This window comes from Pristiophorus japonicus, chromosome 15 (genome assembly GCF_044704955.1).
Source record: "Pristiophorus japonicus isolate sPriJap1 chromosome 15, sPriJap1.hap1, whole genome shotgun sequence".
In the NCBI taxonomy this organism is placed as follows: domain Eukaryota; kingdom Metazoa; phylum Chordata; class Chondrichthyes; family Pristiophoridae; genus Pristiophorus; species Pristiophorus japonicus.
Window position 1 is genome coordinate 166,388,862 of NC_091991.1, and position 25,050 is coordinate 166,413,911.

General features: G+C 44.7%; 1 protein-coding gene across 2 annotated transcripts in view; it reads right to left on the bottom strand.

Moving 5' to 3' along the window:
* Positions 1-25,050, bottom strand: part of rnf216 (ring finger protein 216) — a 227,172-nt gene that overhangs the window by 71,683 nt on the left and 130,439 nt on the right. The window lies entirely within an intron of this gene.

The following is a 25,050-nucleotide window of genomic DNA, read 5'->3' on the forward strand; positions in this document are numbered from 1 at the left end:
AAGGGGCCAAAGATGTATCCTTATGAGACCAGAGACAATAGTGCAGGAGTGAGGAAAAAAAGCGATTGGCTATGACTGGATACGTATGCGAGGGCAGTCCCACTCAGCGGAACAGGAGTGGGATTGGAGGAAGGTGGTGTGGTTGACCGTGTCAAAGGCTGCAGACAGGTCGAGAAGGACGAGGACAGAGAGTGCACCACATCACAGTTACACAGGATGTCATTTGTAACTTTTGATTTCAGTGCTGTGGCCAGGTCAGAAACATCACGAGAGGTTCAAACATGGAATGGTGGGGGAAAAGGAGCAGAGATTTGGAAGGCGACAGCATGTGCAAGGACTTGAGTGGAAAGAAGGTTGGAGACGGGGTGGTAATTTTCCGGGTTAGAGGGATTGAGGGTTGGTCTTTTGAGGGGGATGCCAGCAGCAGATCTGAAAGGGTATGTGAGGGAAGGGAAACACTTGCAAAGTCAACTGGCATGGGGAAGATAGGAGAGAAGCCAAAGAAAGATGTCGGTTCAGAGCGAGGATGGCGAGGGGAAGGGAGGATGCACCAAAGGCAGCTGAACAGACAGTCTCAATTTTAGTGACAAAGCACCTCGCACGTTGTTGGAGGGGGCAAAGGAAAGTGGTTTAAGGAGATGGACAGAAGCGTAGAAAAGAAGCCGGAGGTTAACTCTGCATTCTGGAATTATCCTAGAATAGTGAGTTTTGGCAGGAGAGCAGGGCCGGGTCATGCTCGATATCATCCAGTCAGATCTGGCTAGGACGGGCTGAAACCAGCTGCGAGCTGGATACATTCAAGTCAAAGATGGATTCTCTACACATGTTCAATACCAGCCCCAGCCTCATTCCTTTCCCATTTAGCTAATCCTTCCAGAAACCAAGATAAAGCAATTCCTAGCCCTCCACAGATCTCTGAAACAAGCCTGAAGCTGAGAAACCTTTGTAGTGTTTACAGCAATCAGTTACTGAATATACAGCAGGTTAAGCATTGTTCTTTAGATATGTCATTCGGCAGTATGTAAGAGGCACGCATTGAATATATATAATTGTCAAAGAGATCCTGTAGAAAGAGTGCGTTGCAAAGGTAAAGGAAGAGCATCAGTCAGAGATCACCCCAAATATAGGAAGTTAAAAAAAGGTTAAAAATTAAATGAATCACAGGCATTTTTTTCTAGTTACTGTCTGTGGTCATTGTTCCAAATAAAGCATGATTCGATCTTCGATCTCAACAGCACGGACTTGGCTGATGAAATGTGTCAGTTGTCCCGTAAATTACAAAGATCTACAATCAGCTGAACTCTTAGTACTCAGGAGAAATGGCCATAATCCTTTTTGGTGCTCCACCTCTGGCTCAAGCCCATTCACTACATCCCTCTGGACTGAAGTTCACAGAATCTGCTTTGCACCGGAGGAGACCTTTCCAAACCAATAAAGCAAGAGTGATGGCGAAACTGCACTTGTACCACATTTAACTCTTTCAAAAAATGGCTGCGTATATTCGCTGTTTTATCCTGAACCTGGTAAAATCCCCCCCTTCTTCATCAGTCAACATTGTCATCTCGAGTCTGTTTCTACCCATATCACAACTGAAACGGTTCAGGCAGCACTGAACAGCACCACATCTCTGCTACATAATGAGTAACACTGACCCAGTCTCGCACCGTATTAGAGAGGTATTAGGGCGTCCCATCAAAACATGCATTGTGTTTTACAGTTGCACACAAAGCTGCCAAACTGTAGCTCATTTGGCTTCCTAGTCACTCTGGCTTTAGACCGGACTTGCATTAACATGGTCACAAATCTACGTTGAGAAGCAGAGCATGTGGACTAGAGGACAGTGTTGCAGTGCTGAGGCAGCCGACAGTCCACACTGCGTTCATTCGCTTGGTAAAGTCAAAGGGGTTTTCGATTAAACCAAAAGGGTTTTTCCATGTGTTCATGGCACTCATTCTGAAACCAAGTGTCCACATAAAGAAAAGTACCATAATCCAGACTCAGCATGGAGTTAGTACAGGCAGATCTCACTTGCCCTGATTATACAAGTGCTATTTAAAAAATTCTTTTTGGCAATTTTCTCTGCTGTGCTCTTCCCTTGAAGGCATCAACACCTCCTGGAGCATGATCCCACTGGCATTGTGTGCTGTCTCTATGTTGTTCAAGTGCTCATCATTTATATACGAGGGTGGACTGTGAGCGCCACCGAGCAATCCATCATAACATGTCCTCAGCCCAATGGCCACATATGTTCAATTTAGGAGGGGTCGCTGGACAGAAAATTAGGAGCGGGAACCCGGATCAATTTTTCCTCCCTGAGCCAGGGTCACAGAGACTAACTGCAGCCCCTCTCGCTAATCCAGAACTGAACCTGAAAATCTCCCTGGTTTGGCTTGAACACTCACTGAATAAATGTATTTAACCATATGCTTAGATTTACATTTTTTTTTTAAGCTGTCCTCCATATGTGGGCACATTAGATGTACACATTTATAGTACACACACACACACACACACACACAGCTAATCTGTAAGGTCTTAGGTCACAAGTGCATTGCCAGTTTATAACCCAGATCTGCAACACAAGTGACAATGTCTGCCGTTCGCTCCCCTCTCTAGCGTTGTGCAATTTTGTACATTTTTATTTTTGCACAAATACTGGTGCACTCTAACACACTGAAATCCCAGCCTAATTTATTTTTGCAGTACATGGTGAATTGCTTCCTGATTCAATGTACTTGACAGTTCTCGGGGTCAGAAGCAACTGAAAGCGACAGAGATATGCACAAAACAGAAGAGGTGGGGGGGGGGGGGGGGGGGGGAAACAAGACCAGCACTCGGGACCGGAGAGACTGAGCTTCGTGTTCATTAAAGATGCAGAGGGACCAACTTAGAACCACAGCCTGCTTTCTGGCTGCAAAGCAAAGAAAAGGTGTAATTTATTTAGCCGTTACATAGTGCCGCACTGCTTTTTCAGACCCCACCTTCTTATGGTCTCCCCTCCCACAGCCCATACTGATAACCCCCAGCAGATTTGCAATAAATATACTCAACGAGCAAAATAATATATCCTCTCCTCTCTATTTGATTTTCTAGTTCTATTTCAGAGTAATCATCTGTGTTTAAGTAGATTAATATATCTCAATCGCGCTGCATCAATCAATCTAACGGTTCTGCTCCTAACTCATCTGGAATCCACGATAAGCTGCTGGCTGGCTTCACTGCACAAAAAAACCGAATAACTGAAATTGACAAGAAAATGATTAGAAAATGGTGAAAGTCTGTTGTGTTGGAACAAAGGTTAGCTCACTCACACAGTTAAAAACACTTCATTTTCTGCTGGCTAACGTTTCACAGCACAACTGCACGCTGCTGGTGACAGCTGGTGTTTTCTGATTGGACATAGTTAATGTGCTGGGTCATGTGGCAGGGGAGCTCATCTCAAGGGCAAAGGTCAAACTGCTCCTCACACAACCCAAGCATAACTAGAAACATGTGGAGGGTTGCCATAGCAAACATAACTGCCAATAACACAAGACTGCTGCTAAATTCATTTATTCTCTTAAAGGCTAGTGTTTTATTATTGGATGCCATACCAGCGTTGGCATAAACAGCTTTTATTCATATAATTCCCAACAAAGTGTCCATATCTCTTTAGTAAAGCAATGGCAAGAGCATTCTCACAATTATTCTACTTCGCCCCTCATTGAATCCCAAACAGTAAGATTTAAACACTTCATTTTGCTGACTGACTTAACACTGCCAGATAGCAGTCACATGCAAGTTTCAACAATCAGGAGGCCATTTTTAATACGAAAGATATCGAACCCAAAACGGACTCTTCCCTCGCCCAACATCCACCCACGTGTTTTCCAGCTGTGGTCACTGGACAGTGATCGGTGCGAACCACGACTCATTTTCCCCTCCTTCGATTTTGGGCCAAGAGTTGGGTTGACAACACTTCCCTGGAGACTCCGGGACTTAAAGATTCATCTCCAGGACACTGCTGCAATCAACCCAGGAGAAAAATCGCAGGGGCATTAAAAGTGTTTTTCTCCCCTCCATTTTCTTTGGAAAAAGTTATAAAAGCGCTGGACATGGGAGAATGATTGCTTGATTGGTGATCAAGAATCACCCAATCGAAGAGTCTGATCACTTTGCAATTGGGGTGGTGCGACACAAGGCTGGACATTGGGAAACCAATGGCGGGAGTGAGAGGATGGGGAGGCAGGAGGCGCGAGGTAATGTGATGAAACTGCCAGGAATATGTCTGTAATGTACGCACCTGTGAGTATGCTCACAAGTTTGTGGAGCTGTTGAGCTGGGAGTGGCTTAGCCAGTCACGCGATGTTCACAAGACTCAATAAAACCCCAGCCAGTTGGATTCGGGGCATCCATGAGGCGGCATGTGGTCATGAGCCTGGTGGATGAACTGGCAATGTGTAGTGTGGTTGTTAAACCTTTGCTATTCGGAACTGGTTGGTTTATTAGCAATGTGTTGCTATGAATTTTTAAGCAAAGAGCCCATGAAACAAATACATTACAATGTCCAACCAGAATTGGCAACCTTAACAGAAGGCGGCTCGGAGGCCAATTGCTGCCCTGGCTGTGATCAGCGAAGCACAGACTGAGGATCAGAGGATTTTCTGCTGTGTACGGCTCTGTACTGTACCGCTGCAGGCTGATTATCCACAAAATAATTAACTTACGATGAAGTGTTCATAGATAGGGGAAACAGTGGTTAACCAGACTCGGTTTATAATCTATATTCGGTTTAGTCAGAGCTCCCGAATTCCAATGAACCTGCTCACAGAATAAAGAGCATGCCAACAAACACGTATTTTGATTTTCAAATCATATATGGAAATTGTTTGAGGAAAATCAGCCATGAGCAGCTGAACAGAAGCGTACTACAGCTGACTGTTTCAGAAAGTGCACACCTGAACAAGAAAAGGAGACACAAGAAAAGGAATCACACTCTGTGCATTTAAGGAGGATATATTCTCGTTACTCCCATGCCATTCACTATTCTGTCTCAAAGGGTAGGCAGATGGCCTACTCTGATCGTCTACTTAATAAAGCCGCTGGGAATCCAGAGACCCCTCCCCACCCACTTTCCTGTGGGAAAGAACCTCCCCAGCTGCAATAAGAACTATTGCGAAATGATGGGCAAGGACCCCAATGGAGCTACGTGCTCCGATACTTTGGCCAAATGGTAAATATGACAACACGCCAAATGCATTTTTTGAAAGACAGCCAAATGCTGCTAAAAGGCTGGAAAATAATTTAGATATGTTTCTAGCACCGTTATCTACAGTACTCAGCACTGTAGGGCAGATTCCTGAGGTAACCTTGATGTTGATATCTGGACTGGGAAATCATGTTGACTTCCAATCAGCTGCACTTACCTGGTCAGCAATAGGCAACAGGCTGATATCAATCAAATGAATCACAAATAATATACGTTGTTGGGTAACATACCTTCAGACATAGAGGTATTTGTCCCTGAGAGTAATGAAGCTTGTGTGTGATTTGCACACCAACACATTTGATGTGGTAATTAGAGAGCCGCAATGAAACATTTGACACATACTATTGGACAATCAGTAAAAGTAAAATACTTTTAATGTAAGCAAGATCAACGAGGGATTATACTTTGCATTAAGTAAAGCAACTTTTGGCCCATTTTAAGAAATGGGAAAAAGAAAAAGAAACACTACAAAAGATTCTGGGATCTTATTTAACATTTCCCTCAGGTCTGCATTGAGGCTCCTTGATACTGTTATCATTTTCAACTGTCTTGAACCGTTGTGTACATGAGCTGAGGGCTAGAGAGTGGATTTGAATTAAACTTATTTTAAAATCAAACAGTACAGGGAGGCGCGTGCTTTTCATTCCCTTTAATTTGAAACAGCTGTATGTCCAGAATCAACTTTAGAGCTGTGGTGTAAACAGCATGCTTGATGCACAACCACACGCACACAAAAAAAAATCAGACCTTTCTGCAATACGTCTTCATAAAATAGGCGAGGCAGATTTAGTACCGAACAGAACTAGCTGATTGGGACACATTCCGACTGAAAATGACCGATCGGCGCAGCTTACATTGCTGTGTAAACCCAAGATAATGGCGATAAGAGTTTTGCATTCTTCCCCCGTGCTGCACAGCAGACTTCATGCAATGCCACACAAATCAGTTCCATGTTGCTCGAGCTGACTCATGCACTTCCTCCCTTCCCCCTACAGCTTCAGCTCTCAGCCACTCCTCTCCTGCCCTGCTTTCTCAACCCCAGTCGTGCCCTCAGTCAGCAGCACCAGGCCATATAAGGAAGAAATTATTTGCCGCAATTTTGGTGAGGGGCGGAGTCCGATTTTGCAATCGAAAGGCTTTTTTCATTGTGCAGATCTCTACAGCTCCCTTCACAATAGAAACCACCGCTCCTGTTTCATTTTTACTACTGTTTAACTCATGCAGCATAAATATAACGCTGGTTCGCAAAGGACCAGTGTAGTCATGTTAAAACAGCACGAATCTAATGTTTGACATTTCATATTATAGGTATTTGGTTATCTTTTACTAACGTATGTGTGAATGCTGGTGTTGCCAGTCTGAAGTTGAGAAGGCTCACAGTTTAGGGGAGAAGCAAATATCCTAATGCTCACAAGTTAATATTTATAAGGAAATATTTGTTGTACTATTTAGATTATTTGGGGAGTTTTAGCTACAATTGATACAGTATCACCAAAGTTGGCTGGTAGCCTGAGCTAATGAATTGATTCGCAGTGCTTTCCTTGCGCAAACACATGACTGTACACTGTGGTCACAGTTACACAGTTTCAAAGGTCAAAAGGGAAACCTGTTCCTAATGCAATGGCACTAAAGGGGCAGAGGACTGAAAACTGATTCTTTGGTACCACTGTGCTCCGATCAGTTTAAAAAAAACAGAAGCCATCACTTCTCGGACACATGGCTAAATGAGGCACTCCCACCAACAACGATTCACTAAATACTGCAAAAGGGAGAACTGAAATTTGCCTTGGCAGAGTACAGAGTGGATCTACACATTGCGGTGAAACCCGTTCGCTGAAAGATACAAGTACAAAGATGACAATGGCACAACTTGGAACCAAGGCAGGTAAATGGAGTTAAGATACAGATCAGCCATGATCTAACTGAATGGCAGAACAGGCGTGAGGGGCTGAATGGCCTCATGTTCCTAAGTGCCAGAGATTAAGAAACTATTTTTCTTTCCTGAACACTCAGCGTGACTTGCATCAAATACACCAATCCTGCGGTATTTCTCCTCACCTCAAGTGTGAAAATATAAAGGGGATGGTAAAAATGAAAATCCCTTGAACAGTCTGGTTAAAATCTATAAGTCAGGTTGGAATGCAACAGGAAACAATTACCTTTCCCACTTCTATGCTAACAGGCATGTTGTAGATGTTACACACAACTGGAACGAACAAAGAATTATTGGAAAGAAAAGGAGTCCAGATAATTTCAATATCATACATGGAAGACTGTACTATTATCAGCTATCTTCAGTTTTTAAAACCCTCTCCAACTTCACCAGACAAGGCGCCCTTGTAATCTTTTAGTTTACTTTACTGGTCACTTAACCCACCTCAATGTCCAGGGATCTGAATTGCTCTGGTTGACAACAGACTTGTGTCAAAGAGCAGAGGATTTCAGACTGACCCTGTATGTTTCCAACACCCACCTGCATTCCAGTTAGTTAAGACAACAAAGTCAGGCACTTTCGGATAGTTGGGGTTTAGTCATATCGTCTCTCCCTGTGCTTTATTTACAATCAGGGCATGTCTCCCCAAATCTCTGCCATAGCAATGCAAACTCTGTCTATTCACATGTGTCTTGTGGCTGCCGCTCCCAACCCAACCCAGCTACTTCCATCTCCCGTTATTTTCTCTCGGGCCCTTTTAGGCCTTTCTCTCCCAACTTTGCTGTCATTTTTCATTTCTGCCCTCAGGTACTTTGCCCCACCTAATACCTACCCAACCCATTACTACTCTTCCACCATCATTCCAGGCTTAAACTTCAGCCGCAGCTACCCTTTGCGCCTTTTGTGACATTCTCCAAAGGGCTGATGGAGGCACCCGTCACTCCCCTATCCCTCCCCCACTAATGAGCAGCAACCCCAAATGCCCCATCCTCCTCTCACCAACTGACCCACCCAGCAGACCAACTGAGGGCTAGCCTGGTCAATAATTTTCTCACCCCGCTCACTCCACCCATCACTGCCCCCTTGGATTCTGACAAACAAGCGAAAGGAGGACAGCGGAAACGTTACAAGGACACCCTCAAAGCCTCCCTGGTAAAAGTGCGACATCACCACTGGCACCTGGGAGACCCTGGCTGCAGACCCGAGGTGGAGAAAGTGCACCCGGGAGGGTGTTGAGCTCTTTGAGTCTCGACGCAAGGAGCATGAAGAGGTCAGGCGCAGGCAGTGGAAGGAGCGCACGGCAAACCAGCCCGACTGACCCCTTCCCCCGACGAATGTCTGTCCCACCTGCAACAGGGTCTGGCTCCCGCATCGGACTGTTCAGCCATCAAAGAACTCACTTAGGGAGTGGAAGCAAGTCCTCCTCGATTCCGAGGGACTGCCTATGATGATGATGAATTCTGACACTGGATCAACAATCACCCCTGCCCACATTCCCTTCCAGCATGCTTATTCACTTGCAAAGGTCCTCGCCACCCACAACCTTACTGTGAGTGACTGCACTGACATCCTGGCCTCGACGGAAACTTGGCTCACCGAAGCCTCGCCCCAGCCCCCTCTCAAACTCCGCTTGAATCTCTCCACTCAGGTTTCTGCCCCTCCCCAGCATTGATCCAGCCTCAGCTGAAGTCACAAATAACATTCTCTGCGCCTGCTACAACAGTGCTGTCTGCAGCCGTTGCCACGGTTAACCATACCATCCTCTTCGAAAGTTTCTTGGCCGCTGACCGGCTCGGCGAGACTTTCCTGGCTTGATTATATTATTTCGCGGATCGTAGCCAGAGCACCTCCAGCAATGGCTTTGCCTCCAGCCCTTGCACCATTACCTCTGGAGACCCTAAAAATCTATCCATGGCCCCTTCCTCTTCATCATCTACATCCTGCCCCTCGATGGCAACATCCGTAGACATGGGATCAACTTGTGTGCATGTTGACAACACCCACCTCTAAACCTCCATCGTCTCTCAACCAATGTTTCCTCCTGTTCTGGTGCTGTGCAGCCCCATCAGAGCACCGTGCACATGCATGGTTTTTGCATTGAAAGGCCAGCAAGCCTGGCGTGCAGGGTCCCCGGAGTACGAGAAGGGACCGTTGCTCTCAACCCCTCCACTTGTGGATAAGCCCCAATTTTCTCCAGCTAAACACTGAGACTGAAACCATCGTCATTCTCGGGTCACGATCTCAGGCTGGATCAGACGATCCATCCACTTCTGCTCCTACCCTAGCCCATTTCCCAATGTTTAATTCATTAAAAGAAAGGGAACAAAACCTATTTACATCTAGGGCAGAATCTACTCGTACCCCAAACTGGGACTTTTACAGCTACAGTCCCTGTCATGAATGTAGCCCTCAAATGGTCAAGTTCAGCACTAATGTGCTAACCACTATCCCCATTTATTCAGAATGATCATTTTGGCATGGGGCATAAATTGTTGATTTCCTTTATAGAATCTTACTTTGTTAATATGATTGCTTTATCTACAGTGAACCTTTCATTCATATATCAGCTGCAGTGGGGGCCACATCTCCTTTTGTAGTTAGGTTTCAAAATTAGGAGATGTAGCAGTTGCAATGCAGCAAGGACACCAACTCTAAACGTAGCTTTTATCACCAGACTTCCTGTCAATTTCTTCAGGTAGATAACAAGTATGGATGAATGAGAATTACAGGCAGGGGAGTAAGCAAAAAGGCTTGTGTCTTTTCAGACATTTTCAATTTTAAATAATTTAAGCAAGAGTCAAATTCCTACCTTAACCTGAAATATTTGACATTACACGACAGACTTCCCCCCCAATTGGTCATTTTGTAATTGCACCAGCCATTGTGGAACTAAACAATCCTGTTTCATTCCTCAGTCTGCACTGGGTAATCTGATCTTAGGTGGGACAACAGAGTGGTTCAGTTGGAGTCAGTATATTTGTGCTTGGGACTCCAGTCCAGAGCACTGAGCACAAAAATCTAGACTGACAAGCCAGTGCAGTAATGAGGCTGCACTGTCGGAGGTGCTGTCTTTCGGATGAGATGTTAAACCGGAGGCTGTCTCAAGTGGACGTAAAAGATCCCATGGCACCATTCGAATAGCAGCAGGGGAATTATCTCCGGCGTCCTGGCCAATATTTATCTCTCAATCAACATCACTAAAAACAGATGATCTGGTCATTATCACATTGCTGTTTGTGGGAGTGTGATGTATGTAAATTGGCTGCCGCGTTTTCTACACTGCAACAGTGACTACACTTCAAAAAGTACTTCATTGGCTATAAAGCTCTTTGGGACATCCGGTGGTCATGAAAGGTGCTATATAAATGCAAGTCTTTCTTTTATCATCCATTTTTCTTTGGAGTTGAGTTTGAGTTGCTGTGTTGTTTCCTCATATACATAACCTAAAGTTTATACCATGAAGTGCGTGGGTTAGAAGTCGAGGCAAAGGCAACTCATCTGGATTCTTCCCATGAGGATTATTCCAACCTCTCGAGTACTTATGAGCCCTCTGAAACCTCCTCCCGACAGGAAAGTCAAACAGTTGTCCTTTTATCTGAAAACTCAGGCAATATTGCCCAAAGTGAAAGCAGACAATGTGGCATATCTAATTGTAGATGCCTTGCTTTAGCAGTAATCATGTTCGCTGCAGTTTATGAATGCCTCAGGATAAAGATGCAGATTCAGTGACTGCTCTCCCTGAGCACGTGGTTTGCGAGAGAACAGAGTTGCCCCTTTTGTTCAGCATCTGCCGACGTCCAAGGATCAAAGAGTCAATAATCTAACAGAGACGACATTATATTTTAGTCTGCAAGTTAGGCTGCCTGCTGAGTGAGACTGGTGTGTGTTCCTAGTCGGTCCTATCCCTTCATCAGTGCTCTCTTCCAAGTACGTCAAGTGCAGATGGCTAGTAAAGAATTATACATGATAAGGCGATGGTCAATTTCTTGCTAAACATTATTTCATAGGTTTGTACCTTTTTCAGCAGGAATTCCCCCTCCTCCAAAGCTGCTTGCAATTCAGCCTCTATTAGCTGATATTATGGGTAAGCAAACTGCCGACTTCCCCCATTACTTCATGGGAGCTTCCTGAGAAGCCAGCAGAAAATAACCCTGCTATAAGCAAAGAGTAAATGATCCACTAGCCAACATACAATCCAGCCAAAAATGGGCAAAACTCAAGTGTGGCTAATTTTACAACAGGTCTGGTTGGAAATCTCCAAATTTGGCTAAAACCCAGTAACAAAATGCGCCACTCCCGAATGGCATGGCACAAAAACTAAGCACACTAGCACAATGTGTCAGCTTTATTCCAGTGCAGGATGGCTCCAGTCACAGGAGCAGTGATCCTCACTTTGATAGAAAAACAGAGAATGCTGGAAATCTCAGCGGGTCAGGCAGTATGTGGAGAGAAACAGATTCAACGTTTCGGGTCTGTGACCCTTCCTCAGAAATTCACAGACCCGAAATGTTGACTCTGTTTCTCTCTCCACAGATGCTGCCTGACCCCGCTGAGATTTTCAGCGTTTTCTGGTTTTAGTTCAGATTCCAGCATCCGCAGTATTTTGCTCTCCCTCAGTTTGATAGCTGGATTGCTTAGCCGATACAATGCATTGTCTAATTCTGATCTGTTGTGTCACGACATTTTACAGAGCAATCTGTTCAGGTGCCCTGAAACTTGCATTGCAAAGGGCGGGCGGGCTTTGTGTAAACTGACCAGACGTGCACGTCAGTGCCTGGAGTTACCAGAACCCATCCTAGACTGGCAACAGCTGAGGTACCAGCCAGTAATGAACTCGGATCTTAGCTGTTACGCAATTGAATATCTTGCCAGGAGAGTTTTATTTTGCAGGCCACCCAACTGAAATACTAAATGAGAAATGCATGGGTCACCACTGAAGGGAAAACTGACAGTACGCCCGTCAGTTGACTGACGATTAACGACTGCCGACTGGAAAGCAAGATAATAACGAGAATTTAATACACGAAGTGGGAAACTATTTTAATACCGTATCCTTTTTAACTGTGGTATTTAACATCTAGCTTTCACTGAGCTGCCAGCCGATCAGAGCCGGGCTGCTGGTGCATCAGCACACTTCCCGACATCATACGGATGCTGTTTCCATGACTACGTCTCCCAGCTGATTGAACAATTGTACCGGTGGCATGGAGAGCCAGCGGGTTGCCGCAGGCTTTTTTTTTTAAAAAAAAAAGCTCACATGTACAGCTCATTTTAATCCAGAACAAAATCGGAATTTAAAAATTACGAAAGCAAAGCGGGGGGGGAAGCAGTTAATGTGCTTAACTGGAATGTTGCGCAGTCACCCAATTGCCATTCTCGGCATGCAGAGATATTGAGGAGCAACTCATCCAGTCTTATCTTGATCTCAAACAGCACAACACGCAAAAAAAACCCACTCCCACTTTAATCAGTGACAAGATGATGAATCTGAAATACTCAGAATACAGATGTTTCCACTGATGGGGGAGACTAGAACTAGAGGGCACGATCTTAGAATAAGGGATCACCTATTTAAAACAGAGATGAGGAGAAATTTCTTCTCTTAGGGTTGTGGATCTGTGGAATTCGCTGCCTCAGAGAGCTGTGGAAGCTGGGACATTGAATAAATTTAAGACAGAAAGAGACCGTTTCTTAAACGATAAGGGGTTATGGGGAGCGGGTGGGGAAGTGGACCCGAGTCCATGATCAGATCAGCCATGATCGTATTAAATGGCGGAGCAGGCTCGAGGGGCCGTATGGCCTACTCCTGCTCCTATTTCTTATGTTCTTATATGAAAATGGTAAGACCCCATACTGAATTGCAAGCTTCATTGTGACCTTTGCTGTACACCACATTGCTTGATCATCTACAAATTCCAAGACTGTAAAATTATATTATGCACTGTTTGAAAGGATCGTCAACATGGAAGTGGAAGAGATCCGACGACATTTTTATCGATTGCAAGCAGAATGCAACCTGAATCATTTCAGTGCTATCCAGATTTTTTTCTTATCCTATGAATCCTTTCAAACCAAAATTTTACTTTACATACAGATCCATTTCTTCTAAAGAATTAAAATTGGACTTAAAAAAAAAAGCCATCTTTCTCCATTCATGGCTACTTCTAATGATTACTATCTATTCATTGCTAATAACAGTGGCAGCTTCATAGTGGTGATGCCATGCTGTCTGCATAGAGGGCAAGTTTCCCAGAACTATCTGATGCCCGATTACCCAAACCAACACTGAAACTAGTTCAGAAGAATTTACCAAGATTTATCGTAAAGATTGCAGAAAGGCTCAAAACTGAAATCAAGATATCGATCACGCATAAAATTACATTAATCTTCAGAACAGCCACCTCATGCCATCGAGGCTGCACACTGATGTAATATAGACTAGCTGGCAAATATGTTCCACTTTACTACTTAGTAAAGCAATGAATGGTTCAAATCAGGAGCCAGTAAGGATCAGGATAGCATCAAACACTGTGCCAGAACCATCCTTCTCAAAGGATTAAGCCATCTTGGTTTCTTACTAGATATTCAATTTTCTTTTCATGGCAAGTTATAATCACTGCACTCTTACTCCTGGGCCCTACAATATAGTGCATTGATTTCAGGTTAGACTTGAAAGTGAATTATCCCCAGTTCATTGAATTTATGTTGTGTCTTATTTATTGCACATTTATTTAAATGATGCTTCACCAAATGCTGAACGCAATGGAATTTGTTCTGACTGGAAGTTCAGCTTCAACTGAACAAGTAGATTGTGTGTAACTTTAACAGAGGGAGCTTGACAATGACATCATTTTGTGAATTACTTACTATCCATCCCTAGGATTGTCGAGCAGTATTTTGTACTCCCTTGGACCTCAGACAATCTGTTAACGAAGTCTGCTGTTTTGTAGCAGAGTTGTGGGTGTGACTGCAAGCCATTTGCTATGCCACCGTCTCCCCCTGGTGGCCACTCCTGTACCAGCACAGAGCATGCAATGAATTCAACTTTAAAAAAATGCTAAGTAAAACTAGATGAGTCTCTCATTTCCACCATTCATAAATTTCATTTTTGTGAAAGCTTGTTTTAAACCATATGGATTTTCTCAGCGTTTATACACTTCATGGTGGGTTGCACAGCAATTGGTATCTTTTAGATTAGAATTTAGGGAAAATTCTACATTCATACACCTACATGGAGAAATAGAAAAAAAAAAATCACTGGAAAAAACGTGCATCTTGTATCTGAAGTATTCACGGATTGTGCACCACTAGTGTACATCAATTAGTACATGCATCTGAAGTGGGTATTTATAATACACCAGGGATTTGAAATTTAGCTTGTCCATATGTGAACCCAGACACAAAGTGCTGGTAGGCCCAAATACAGCTGAGACCAATCGCCCAAACTCACTCAACGTCCACTCCTAGCAAGGGACACTAAATAGTAATCAGGAGCAGGAAATAGTGGGCAATCTCTTCCCTTCGCTAGCCCAGGGAGACTGAAGCTGCTTGCTTTGCCTTCACCATCAGCCATCAGTGAATTCAGTAGAGAAGAGGAGTTGGAACTGGAATCTTACTGCATGACATGGCTCAGTGTCACACCATTCAGTGCATTTGCCCACAATGAGGCTTTGTGGGACCACTTTTACATGGTAATCCACACCAACAGGGTTACACCATATTGGCTGTGATGCTTATTCACTAAGCCAACAAATTTAATGGATAAATATCAACACCCAGTATGTGTGCTCACTAAGCGATCAGACTTGGTTCAGTGATACTATTCTCATCCGAGTCAGAATCATGGGTTTTCACCACATATGGGGCCCAAGTTTCCACATGATTCGCGCCCGATTTTTAGGAGCAACTGGTGGAGAACGGACTATTTTAGAAATCGCAATTCTCCACATTTTGTTTTCTGCAGTCCTAGTCAGGTAGAACAGTTCTAGTTTAGAACAGAATTTTTTCTTCAAAAGGGGGCGTGTCCGGCCACTGACGCCTGATTTGAAAGTTTCCACAGTGAAAATGTACTCCAAACTAAAGTAGAATGGCGCCAGTGAAGATTTTTGTAGAACTGAAAAAACCTGTTCTACACATTAAAAAATCAGGCGCAGGTTACAAATTAGGCGTCCAGAACGAGGGGGGAGGGAGGGAACTCATTAAATTCGACAATAAATCCTTATTTATACTTCTACAAATATTATACAAATAAATCCAACCTAAATAAACATTTATAAGCCAAGAAAAGATTAAATAAACCATCTTCCTACCTGTGTGAAAGTGCTTCAGCCAGGGAGAATTCTGCAGCCGTTCGTGCCGCTGAGCGGGAGGGAGGGGGAGAGAGAGGGGGAGGGAGGGAGAGAGAGAGGGGAGGGAGGGAGAGGGAGAGGGAGAGAGAGAGAGGGGGAGGGAGGGAGGGAGAGAGAGGGGAAGGGGAGGGAGAGAGAGGGGAGGGAGAGGGAGAGAGAGAGGAGGGGGGGGGAGAGAGAGAGAGAGCGAGAGCGCGGGGGGGGGGAAGAGAGAGAGCGGGGGGGGGGGGGAAAGAGAGAGAGAGAGCGGGGGGGGGGGAGAGAGAGCGGGGGGGGGGGGGAAGAGAGAGCGGGGGGGGGGGGGAAAGAGGGGTCGGGGAACAGGAGCGCGGGTCGGGTCGGGTCAGTCGGGTGGGGGGAGCGGGTCTCGGGTCTCGGGTCGGGAGCGGGTGTCGGGTCGGGGAGGAGAGCGGGTGTTGGGTCGGGTCTGGTCGGCGGGGGTGGAGTGTCGGGTCTGGTCGGCGGGTGTCGGATCGGGTCTGGTTGGCGGGGGGGGGGGGGGGGGGGGGGGGAGAGCGGGTGTCGGGTCTTGTCGGGGGCGGGGAGCAGGAGCTGGCCATGGGAGGAGCCTTATTCACACAGCCCCAGTAAGGCCATTCAGCCAGGGCTAGGGGCTGCGTGCTTCGGGCCCCTCCCACACAGTTCGGCGCCTGGAGCTACTGCACTTGCGTGCCGACTGTAGCGCGCATGTGCAGAGGTCCCGGCACTGTTTTCAGCGCCGGGACCTGGCTCCGCCCCCCCCCCCCACAGCTCGTGCTGGCTGTGCCGAGGGCCAGAGGACCTGTAAGTAGGTGGAGAATACCGAGGATTTTTTTTAGGCGCCGTTTTAGGCGCGAAAAACGGGCGCCCAGCTCGGAGGGGCGCCAGTTTTTTTTCTTGTGGAAACTTGGGCCCTCAGAGACTTGAGCACATAACCAAGGCTAACATTGTGCAGTATTGCGAGAGTGCTGCACTGTCGGGGGTGCCCGCTTTTGGATGAGACGTTCAACCGAGGCCCGAAATGCTGTGTCAGGTGGATGTAAAAATTGCCATGGCACTATTCTTAGAAGAGCAGGGCGGTTCTCCCAGCGTCCTGGCCAATATTGATTCCTCAACCGACATTCATGAAAAGAAAGATTATCTGGCCATTATCACACTGCCGTTTGTGGGAGCTTGCTGGGCGCAAATTGGCTGCCACTTTTCCTACATTACAACGGTGACTACACTTCAAAAAAATACTTGATTGTCTATAAAGCGCTTTGGGACATGTTGAGGTAGTGAAAGGCACTATATAAATGCAAGTATTTTCTTAAACAAATACATAAGCAATACAAAAGCCAGTCTGCACAGTGTTCAGCGTGTCTTATGCCAGAGTTATTACCAAAGAACAACAAATAATTCTCGTCTTTTATTTGTGGCAGTTGGTGGAAAATTTCCCATGTGCTTTTTTCTAGTGTTTAAGAATGTCAAGTACTACTAAAACCGGTTGCATGGTGTAAAAATATGGAGTGAAAAAGTCTACCTCGCTGAATGTTATCTATTGGATTAAACAACACAGTCTGCGACATTTTCTGTGCAGATGCTAGATTAATGTACAAGGAATTTTGAAGTCTTTATACAATACAATGAACTCCAATCTTTATTGCATCCTGTTTCTGCATCATCAAACTGCAATGTATTTCGCAGCTCCACCTCTGCATCAGTCATCTTGTGCAATTGAAGTTCTCACCTCCAGCTTTTTCTTCGAAATCAAGAGTATTCTTTTTAAAACAGTTCTTCTCAGAAATGTCCTTAATGGGGACCCAAGAGACAGAGGTTGGGAATTCAAGCACTCTCTTCCCCACAAGCCGTTATAACAGTGACTACACTTCAAAAAGTGCTGCCTTGGTTGTAAAGTGCATTGAGACGCCAATGGTCGTGAAAATGGCGGTATATAAATGCAAGTTTTTCTATCAAGGACAGAGTCTTACATACACACGTGTGTATGGAGATGGCCGAGAAAGGAATCAGGCAAAAAGCATTGCTGCTTCACAGATGATCTTTTAAATAAGCATAGAATTTTACAGCATAGAAACCAGCCATTTGGACCGACTAATCTCTGCCAGTGTTTATGCTCAGCCTCTTCCCACCTTACTTCATCTCACCCTATTAACATATCCTTCTATTCCTTTCTCCCGTGGCAATTGATGCCAGCACATGGAAAATTTTCCTCCAACTGCCACAAATAAAAGACGAGAATTGTTTGTTGTTCTTTGGTAATAACTAGCATGTGTAAATCGGAGATTGACAGCTTTTTGTTAATCAAAGGTATTGAGGGATATGGGCCAAAGGCGAGTTATGAGTTAGATCGCAAATCAGCCATGATCTCATTGAATGGTGGAACAGGTTTGAGGAGCTGAATGGCCTACGCATATGAAATAGGCACAGGAGTAGGCCATACAGCCCCTCGAGCCTGCTCCGCCATTTTCCCCTTGCATTGAAGGCGCAAGTATTTTTTTTTTAAGCTGATCAGACAGTCTCCTAACCATCTAGTCCGGGTGTTTTTTCTCATTTCTAACCGGCCATGTGTCCTTCTCCCTTCCCCGCACCCACCCCACAAGATAGTCAGATCATGGACTCAGCTCCACTTCCCCGCCTGCTCCCCATAACCCCTTATCTTTTAAGAAACTGTCTATTTCTGTCTTAAATGATTTCAATGTCCCAGCTTCCACAGCTCTCTGAGGCAGCGAATTCCAGAGATTTACAACCTTCTGAGAGAAGAAATTTCTCCTCAACTCTGTTTTAAATGGGCGGCCCCTTATTCTAAGGTTATGCCCTCTAGTTCTAGTCTCACCCACCTGTTCTGATGTTCCCTCATGTACTTATTTGGCTTCTCCTTAAATGCATCTATGCTATTTGCTTCAACCACTCCATGAGGAAGCGCGTTCCAGTCTCACCACTCTGAATAAAGATTGTCCTGAATTTCTTACTGGATGTATTAGTGACTATCTTGTATTCATGGCACCTAGTTTTGGATGCCCCGACAAGTGGAAACATCAGTATATTAATTATCTTCAGACTTGGGTTTTCAGCTAGATCACTAAATGGATCACCAGTGATTGTGGGGGGGGGGGGGGGGGAAGGACACATGGCCGGTTAGAAATGAGAAAAAATACCCGGACTAGATGGTTAGGAGACTGTCTGATCAGCTAAAAAAAAATACTTGCGCCTTCAATGCAAGGGAAAATGAATGAACTGTAAGGAGAGGAGAAATATTAATATTGAAAAAACCGAAAGGAACTGCTCAATATGTGTCGAGCTTTTGGCTATGCAAGTCCACTTTGGAAAACTTCCTTTAAATAATAAAAGGGAAATAAACCTCAACTGAGTCTATTCAAGTCAAACCCCACATCTGACACGACCAATAATATGGAAAGTAGATTATGTTGAGCAGTCCGAATTATTCTCTAGATTTCGGGGGCATTCCTGTTAAATTTTCAGAACTCAGCAAGTGCGGCGAGAGAGAAAGCTGAGCGCATCGAGTAGTGTGTGTTCGGTGCTTTCAAAAAAAAATTGAGGGACAAAGTCTTCCTCAATTGTGCCTGCACCATCTGACACAACACTTTGAAGATAGTAAGTAAATCCTTGTTTTACTGGATACACAATACAACAAAAATGCCACTTTGACCCTCAAAGAGTTAGCTTAACAATGCTGTCACAGCTTGCCAGACTGAACAAATGCTGCAGGAAGTCTCCTGCAGCCTCCTGGGTAATATATCATTCCGGGCATGTGTTTTAACACACACTCGCCTCTCTTCCTGAAGTAAAGCACTGCAGTGCAAAACATTGAGGGGAAAAGAAGTGTTACTGGGTCACAGCTGTAGAACGCCTGCAAAAACCACATGCACACAGCAGTAAGTGCCTGGCCTAATTTCACTGAAGGTAGAGGGTTGGATCCAAGTTGGAGGACTGGTGGGGGGTGGCAGAAGAGAAAAGCTTAAAATAAAATCTTCTCTTGAAGGAAACTGAGTCATGCTGTGCAGCCGATTTCACAGAATCTGCTTCTAAAAACTGCTGTTATGGTCTCAAGACGCATTTTCTTCCACCAATGATTCCACCACAGCCCTGAGACAAGTTTGTTGGAAGATGCCCTCAGCTGTGATTGACAACCGAGTAGCATTAATCTCTCGTTTTCCCATCAAGGTACTCTGTTTATACCAGATGCACCCGAATTGAATGTTTTTAACATTATGCCTTTGCACAGATCCAGTTGACATGCAATACGGTGGTAAATTATTGGCTGCTGTAGGTTCGAAGGGGCGAGATTGGAGCTAGGATTTAAAATGAGATGATATGGTCCCGGTCAATATACATCATCAGTGTGAGGATTTACTCTCAAACCAAACTAACTCAGCATTTAGCATGAGCTGTCAACTTTCAACGAGCTGCAGGTTACAATGACAGGATAGGAATTTGAGTGGCAGCTTGATCAGAAAACTGGCCAAGTAAAATGGAGGTTGAAAGGCATTTTCTGGTGGGGGGCCAGCATGATAACAGCAGGGATCCCCAGGTGTAATTTCAGAACAAAGCCTTTGATGCCGGGGGAGATCCCATCTTGCATGGCCACAGCAATGATGTAAAAGAATGAGCAGGGGTGGGGTGGGGGGGTTGCTGCATAACAACATAAGAATTAGGACCAGGAGTCGGCCATCTAGCCCCTCGAGCCTGCTCCGCCATTCAACAAGATCATGGCTGATCTGGACTCAGCTCCACTTACCCGCCCGCTCCCCGTAACCCTTAATTCCCTTATTGGTTAAAAATCTATCTGTGATTTGAATACATTTAATGAGCCAGCCTCAACTGCTTCCTTGGGCAGAGAATTCCACAGATTCACAACCCTCTGGGAGAAGAAATTCCTTCTCAACTCGGTTTTAAATTGGCTTCCCCGTATTTTGAGGCTGTGCCCACTAGTTCTAGTCTCCCCGACCAGTGGAAACAACCTCTCTTCCTCTTTCTTGTCTATCCCTTTCATTATTTTAAATGTTTCTATAAGATCACCCCTCAGCCTTCTGAACTCCAACGAGTAAAGACCCAGTCTACTCAATCTATCATCATAAGGTAACCCCCTCATCTCCGGAATCAGTCGAGTGAATCGTCTCTGTACCCCCTCCAAAGCTAGTATATCCTTCCTTAAGTAAGGTGACCAAAACTGCACGCAGTACTCCAGGTGCGGCCTCACCAATACCCTATACAGTTGCAGCAGGACATCCCTGCTTTTGTACTCCATCCCTCTTGCAATGAATGCACTGCTATAATTTCTACTATTTGGGCAACTGTTGGTGATGGATGAACAAATGAGGAAGACAATTTATTTTCTCAAAAGAAATTCCAACTTGATAGTCAAAGTATTGCAGGAAAGCCACAGTTATCCAATTTATTTCTCTCTTAATTTCCTAAGTTTTTTTCTTCAACATAAAATTCTCCTGGTTGCTGTCCAGTGACCCCTGCTGCAAAGTGCATGGATATGGACATCAGGAGGAAGGATCAGGTTTTGCTAAGACTAATTATCCAGGTTAATACCTGAAGAATGGATACTTGAGTGAATACTACCGGTCAGTCACTGCTCTTGGACCAGCACTTCCTGAAAAAAAGGGGGGGGGGTGGGGGGTGAATGGAGAGAGAAAGAGAGTCTTGTCACCGTATCTCACATTATGCTTTTCCCACTTAAAACACATCATTTACCTTTGTGCAGATTTCTTTGCTTTGGTTGGGGACGGGGGGGGGGGGGGGGGGGGAAGACATCTCTGCTGTGGTAAACTGATTGCATCGTAGCACAAACAACTGCTGGAAGTGATGGAGACTGGTCTGATTTTTGTACACAGAACCTCCCATTGGCTTGAAGAAAGTGGAGTACGGTTTCAAACATCACAATTTTTAAATGTGGAGAGCTGGGCCAGATGAGATTTCAACAAACTTGAGTTCCTTAGTTTTATGAGCGACTATTCTCATTGAATATGGCATACTTTTTTCTTTGAGAAGCCTTACCTAGAATAAATGTTACCAAATAAAAGGTTGAAACTGTATCAAAACATCAGATTCCACTGATTAAATTTTTTTTGGTTAATAAAGTAACATTTCAGCTTGTTTAAAGATAGCAGACTGTGATTTTGTATTATTGGCTTCTTCACTGCAGAATCTGTACCTTCATTGTTCATTACTTTGTAACACATCCATTTATCACTTTTCACTCGAAGTTGAAATTAGAAACTTTCAGGTAGTGTTGCTCATTTCTGCAACTGAACCAAAATAACCTTATGATTAAATTACCCACCATATAGTAAAAGTACAGATTTGTAATGCATGCACGGTATCTTATTCTTTCTTCTGGCATCCAACAGTCCTTTTGTACTGGAGTAGGTCTCGAGTGTCAGCTCCCAGCCTCACTTGTTCAAACTGGCTGGTTTATATTGCAGTTTTACAGCACCCAGTTTGGAAGAGGTGACAACAAATAATATGGCTATTGCCAGGCTAAGCAACTGGGAACGCTCTTGTGAAGTACATTGGGACGTTTTTCTACATTTAAGGAGTTATATAAATGCAAGTTGTTGTTGCCTGCCTCTGCAGAGAGTTTCAAACCACTATTGGAATTTTCTTCTCTGCTAGTTATCGTCCCTTCGCCTCTCCTGAAGACACGGACTAGTGTTAGGCTTATGGCTTCCTCTGGGAACTCGCGCTATTCATGCGCGAGTCTCGACAGGAAGTGCGTGCGGTCTAGTCAATCGTGGAGGGGGTATCAGAGCCGGGCCTGATCCTGTCCACCTTCACCGTCCATGCACAAGCAACTTCCAGAGGTCACTGCACAGCAATCAGGAGCAGGAATCCTGGCTGATTTCTCCCTTTTCCAAACCCAGGGTGGTGAGACGAGCTAGCTCAACACAAGTCAGATACCAAACCTGCGACCTTTTGGTCTGTACGGTTTAGTACACCAAATGGCGCCTTTACCTGCTATGCTATCGGAGAAGCAAATATTTTCTTCAGTGCCAATTCCTACATCAGTGGCAGGGGAGGAGGAGGACAAGTAGAAGGTGAAGTCCAGGTTTTTAAAGTGTCCCCAGGACACAGAAAGAGTACTGACGAAAGGTTATCGACCAGAAACGTTAACTCTGCTTCCTCTCCACAGATGCTGCCTGACCTGCTGAGATTTCCAGCATTTTCTGTTTTGATTCCAGCATCCGCAGTGTTTTGCCTTTGTGTTGAAGAAGTTACCACCTTTAGGAGAAGCGAGGTATTGCGGGGGGAGGAGAGAAGAGAGAACAATTGGGAAAAGAAAGAATTCACCATGTGCTCAGGTGATCAACTTTAATTCAAGAAATGAAGGAGTTCATAGCAAATTAATGAATGTGCTACATTTAAAAAAATATTTTCACAATCAGCAGGACCTAGAATACACTCCAATCTTCTTTTACACTGACGTAAAACTCATAAGCTTGCTACATATTTGTGCTTCGCTTTTCAGTATGTGCTTTGACTAATGTCTTATATAAGTCCAACTTCAATTGTCACAGGGGCATGCGCATACAGTCACATGAAAGTGAATCACTTTAGCTCACAATTTCAGCTCACCGTGTAGTTACATTAGATCGTCATACCATATATCAAAAATACTCAATGAAAAACAAAGCCTATACTTGTTCTGGTATCAGGAGGTTCAGGACTTGAGAAACCTATCTCAGTTCTGAGTTCACAAGTTCTTCCACAACAACACGAGACAGAGCAGAGCTCCAGTGAACAGCGGGAGGCAATACAGTGCAGCAGTACCCCAACTCCATCCTCTTAATGGCAGAGAGAGATCAGAAATATAATCAAGTGTGTGCAGAAGCCTAAAACTGAGTTTTTAATTTTTCTAATTTTCTCTATTGCTCTTTAGATTGCTGCTCTTGCTGGGCACAAGTTTATAGGTGTTCAGAGAGAATTGGGTGTCCTTATGCAAGATACACAGAAAGCTAGCATGTCAGTACAGCAAGGAATAAGGCAGGCAAATGGCATGTTGTCCTTTATTACGAGGGGGTTGGAGTATGAGTAAGGAAGTCTTGCTACAATTGTACAGGGCCTTGCTGAGACCACACCCGGAGTACTGTGCACAGTTTTGGTCTCCTTATCTAATATACTTGCCTTGGAGGTGGTACAACGGAAGTTCACTGGATTGATTCCTGGGATGAGAGATTGTGCAGAATGGGCCTGGACTCTCTGGAGTTTAGAAGAATGAAAGGTGATCTCATTGAAGCATACAAGATTCTGAAGGGGATTGACAGGGTAGATGCTGAGAGGTCGTTTCCCCTGGCTGAAGTGTTTAGAGCTCGGGGGCACAGTCTCAGGATAAGGGGAAGGTCATTTCAGACCGAGATGAGGAGGAATTTCTTCACAGAGGGTTTTGAATCTTTGGAATTCTCTGCCCCAGAGAGCTGTGGATGCCGAGTCTCTGAATATATTCAAGGCTGAGATCGATAGATTTTTGGAGTCCAGGGGAATCAAGGGATATGGAGATCGGCCGGGAAAGTGGAGTTGAGGTCGATGATCAGCAATGATCTTAGTGAATGGCGGAGCAGGCTTGAAGGGCTGTCGGGCCCACTCCTGCTCTTATTTCTTATGTGCCGCCATTTTCTGACAGTTCACCCACTTGGCCATTCTTTACGTGAGAGCCTAGATGAAGAACACTGGCAAGATATTCCAATATGTCGATGATCACAACCAAACCTAATTCTACAATGATGCAATATCTACCTACATGCATGTCCAAGCAGCAGTTCCTTGCTAGTAATTTGGTGCAGGATTCCAGTCTGATTTTTTTTTTTAAAACCTCTCCTATCACAGCCTTGGCTGAAGTCAGCTAACTCAGCACGGCCCAAGGACTGAACCTGCATTCTTCTAGTCTGTGTGGCTCAGTACCCTACTAAACAATATACTGAACCACTAAGTCAGTGGAGGAGTTCAACTACAATTCATTGATACCAATTTTAAACGTGGCAATAATGGAGAAAAGATTTAGGGCCTCATTGGGTGCTCAGGTGGACTGATATTTCTCTGTGGCGTTAGTGGGCTGTAGCATTATTCCATTGCATATGATGACTTGCACAGACTAAATAAGAGAATGCAGTTGGATCGGACGACTCCTTGCAAGTATACTTTGCTTCCACAGGTGCTGTGTGTGCTGGCTTAACCAATTCCACTCTGCATTGTGCCAGAATCGCAAACCTCTCGTTAAATGTACCTGCTCTGTAGCCTGCATTCTTTTCTCCCCTCAGCCAGGTAATTACAGTCCCAAGCTCTTCAAGTCAACCAGCTACAATTAGAACAGTTCTCAGAAGGGCCAGCTGGCAGATTACCATGTAAAACCAGAGCGTTTCACCACATCCTGTTGTATGTACACAATTTACCAATCATGAATCTACTGAGGACAAGCCTATAAGCCAGGACTTTGTCTCTCCTTGCCTTTCAAGGGAGGGAGCAGGGAAAGAATGACCGCACAAATACAAAATGGCCTTAAGGACAAAGGTAGCCAAATA